The sequence below is a fragment of the Olea europaea genome, chromosome 6 (genome assembly GCF_002742605.1).
Source record: "Olea europaea var. sylvestris chromosome 6, O_europaea_v1, whole genome shotgun sequence".
In the NCBI taxonomy this organism is placed as follows: domain Eukaryota; kingdom Viridiplantae; phylum Streptophyta; class Magnoliopsida; order Lamiales; family Oleaceae; genus Olea; species Olea europaea.
The window spans coordinates 16,251,458-16,255,020 of NC_036242.1; the positions used below are offsets into that span (position 1 = coordinate 16,251,458).

A 3,563-nucleotide genomic window follows, 5' to 3' on the forward strand; every position below is an offset into this window, starting at 1 on the left:
AAATTAATCACATTCCAAACTCATTTTTGAACCACAGAGTTCCCAATAAAAAAACTTTTACATTGAAAAAATAAAATAAAAATAAAATGAACTCTCCATACTTTTTACTCAGACATTCTTCAAAAAATCAATATTACAAAATCTATTTTCCCAAAAAATGGGCACAAACAAACACTAGATGTTTTATTGATTAGAATGAAATGCAAGAAATAGTGATTTTAACTCCTTTAATAGTGGCATTACCACTTTTACAAGAATACAAATCACTGGACAATTTTTCTTGTTCTAGCAATATATTTGGAATTTGGATAACTAAAGATCAATAAACTTAGCTCATAAATAATCTTGCAGTACGTGAATATATCCTTGTGAATTTTCTTTTCAATTGTTTTCTCATATAATATTTAACATAAACTATCTGTTTGTGGACAAAATGCCAATTAGAATCACTTGTATCTATTGACCAGACAAAAAGTATACCATGTATCTTTATTTTTAATTTCAAACAATATATGATGCAACAAATATATTGATGTCACTGCATCGAGTCATTAATTCATTGCCTTTGCAACTATTTCTACCATACATTCTCAATAGATAATTTCTTAATGGAGATAAAAAGGCTAGACACTAGGACCCACGAATTGTGGAATTTTTCATCATTTGTGCTATTCTTTAAGGACGGTGCACCAAGACAATATCATCAAAGAGTGTGAAGTTGATGAACTCTTCAAGGATTGGGAGCCGATGGTTGTCATTGTAACTGTACATTAGAGGAACCATTCTTGCAAGATTAAGAGAAGATTTTGTGAAAGATGAGCTTGATGAGTTTTTATTTAAACGAAAACACTCCTTGTTAAGATGCTTCCATTCACTTGATATCATATCAATAACATGCTCTTGCACAGTCTCAATGGTTGATCCTGGATTCTCTTTCATGTGGCACTCTATGTACGAACCATCGTTTCCATCTTACTGCTCATCCTGTTGTTAGTTCGATACAAAACAAATTAACAATCAACGTGTAATTAATTAACAAGGAAGTATCAATCATAAAGTTTAAAATTCTAGATGATGGTCTTACCTAAAAGGTTAAATTGTTATAGAGGGGAAAATTATTATGGAGTTATAATATAAAATTTTATTATGTAATTAATTACCTTGGCACTTCCAAAGTCATCCTAGAGACGCAGAATAGCGGCCACAGAGGATATGAATTCTGATATATCATCCACTTGAACGGCCCCTCCTGTTTTTCTATTGACTCCCAAAAGAAAAAAAGAGGTGGACGAGCACCACATGTACTCCTGAACTCACCTTCCCATTTTCTAGGTACTCATGTGAGGTTGGCAAGTGCCCTGAAGCAAACCATTTAGCTTCTACTAGGAAGGCGTCACACAGACTTCCCCACTACAACAAATAAAGGATATGCCATCAATATCATCAATGTATATGTCATGCAGAGATTTATTAGGCCATAGTTTTGTTTAGCCAAAAATATTAGATTTTTATTTAAGTCAAAGTTAAAACCACACATTTTATTAATCTATAGTTTTTATTGACATTTTAACCATACATTTTATCAAATTTTATCAAAATATACTAAAAATTTGATTTTTTATCAAAACCAAACAAGGGCCACATATTGGCATGGATGAAAAAAGAGTATCTATCTTACTGCTAATTTTAGTGAATCGATCGGATCATATCCGTGCTTTTTGTAGATCTTGTACCCTATATCATTTGTGGTGTCAAGAAGGGCTTTGTAGCACAACTTCATCGGTTTTGGTAACATCGGAACGACCGAATAGTCCCACCTGTCCACAATTTAAATATTTAAATCATCAAAAGATATTCAAGTTAAAATTCATGCAACGTCCACATCTCAACATGTTACATGTCCACTGTTGCTCTCCCTTCTAAAATCAGGAAAGAAAATGTTTTATACATGTGCACAGCTCGGGTAAAGACAGTAAGTTCTTCTGGTGTCCAATAAAGATCGAAAATGTCATCTATTATGTCAATAAACGTGATGGATTTGGTGAGCTCAAGCCTTTGCTCCGACATGCTTGGATCGCTCAGGGAAGCCATAGACCATGGATACCATTTTAATGGTTGGTTCCTAGCCTGCTTTAATTCCAAGGTTTTTCCACCACCTGAAATTACAAAAGAATCCATTTTTAGTTTTCCTCAAAATAGTCAAGAAATTTTCATACGTGTTATGTCTTCTTACTTGGAAATTTCGGCCAGTTTTTGTTGGTTGGCGGTCTGTGCCACGGAAATATTCATTTTTGCGAGCTCTTTCAATGTTTTTCTCCATCCATTTATGCCTTGGCAATCTCTAATGTACTTCTTTGCAGTAAATCCTGCAATGCTTCAGTGATAAGAATGCTTCAATCTGTTACTAACAATTTGGCCACTAAATTTTGCTGCTTCTTCTCCTTCTGTCACTAGCTGCGCAGCTTCATACAATTCCATCAATCCTCTAATATCTTGCTTTAATTTCCCTTCAAACACCCCATCTTTTCCCTTGAATTTGTTGAATATGTCTGTGTCATGGAATTAATTTGATTACGACTAGTAATCATTTTTTTTTTCAATTCATTAATAAAAACAAGCACCAAACAAAGACAAAAATAATAAAAAATAAAAAATTTTAACCTGCGGAAATGGAAAAACCATGTTCTCTAAAGAGTCTGAAGAAAAGTGAAAGATCATGAAGAGGGTATCCATCAAAAGAAGTGGTAGCTTCCATGTAATGTCGCCGAAGAACTGCTTCAATCTCTTCCTGAAAATGGTAATCAAAATCAAGTCGCTGGATAGCGTCCACCAACATTAAGATTTCTATTTGATTTTCTAATTCCTCTGATTTCAATATTTCCCTGACATCCTTCAGTTTTTGTTCATATTCCATGGAAAATTCATCCTGCAAGTCAGACTTGTTTTTTGCTTTGCGTGAATATACATCGACACATGATATACAAAAAATATGTAAATATATAGTTATAGAACATGAATAACCTTAAAAATTTGTCCATTCAGAATAATTTGGTGGGGTTTAGAGAGTTCAGAGGTTGCTTCTAGAATGGTCCACTTCTGAGGAGTAGCTTTACATGCAACAAGAGATGGTCTAATAACTCCATTATCTGCAATTTTTGTATAAATATTAGAACTATGGCTGGGAAAAGATGAGGGGCTCTTGTAGACTGCCATGGCAGATAGAAATGTATATTTGGATAAATAGCTATGCTTATTAATTAGAAGACGTTTGTTTGATAACACTAAGAATTGATTATGGGATTTATATAGGGTGCAAACCACATGCATAGTAGTTCCTGCTCCTTTTATGCCATAATACGAAAAAGGCGTATTCTATTTCCTATAAACATATGTTATAGAAGAAATTTGTGTTATCGATGGAACTAAGAAAATGAGCTAAGAATTGGCTCAACTTTTTTTAGAAACAAAAATTCGTCTTAGTCGTAGATCTTTTTTTAGAAAATGAACTAAGAATTGGCTCAACTTTTTTTTAGAAAGAATTGTTATAAAAAAGATGTTTGTTT

The 3,563-nt window shown here is 33.2% G+C and overlaps 1 pseudogene; it reads right to left on the minus strand.

Annotated features, from left to right (window-relative positions):
- Window positions 1-2,224: 2,224 nt before the first annotated feature.
- Window positions 2,225-3,293, minus strand: LOC111396518 (annotated as a pseudogene).
- Between the last annotated feature and the right edge of the window lie 270 nt (window positions 3,294-3,563).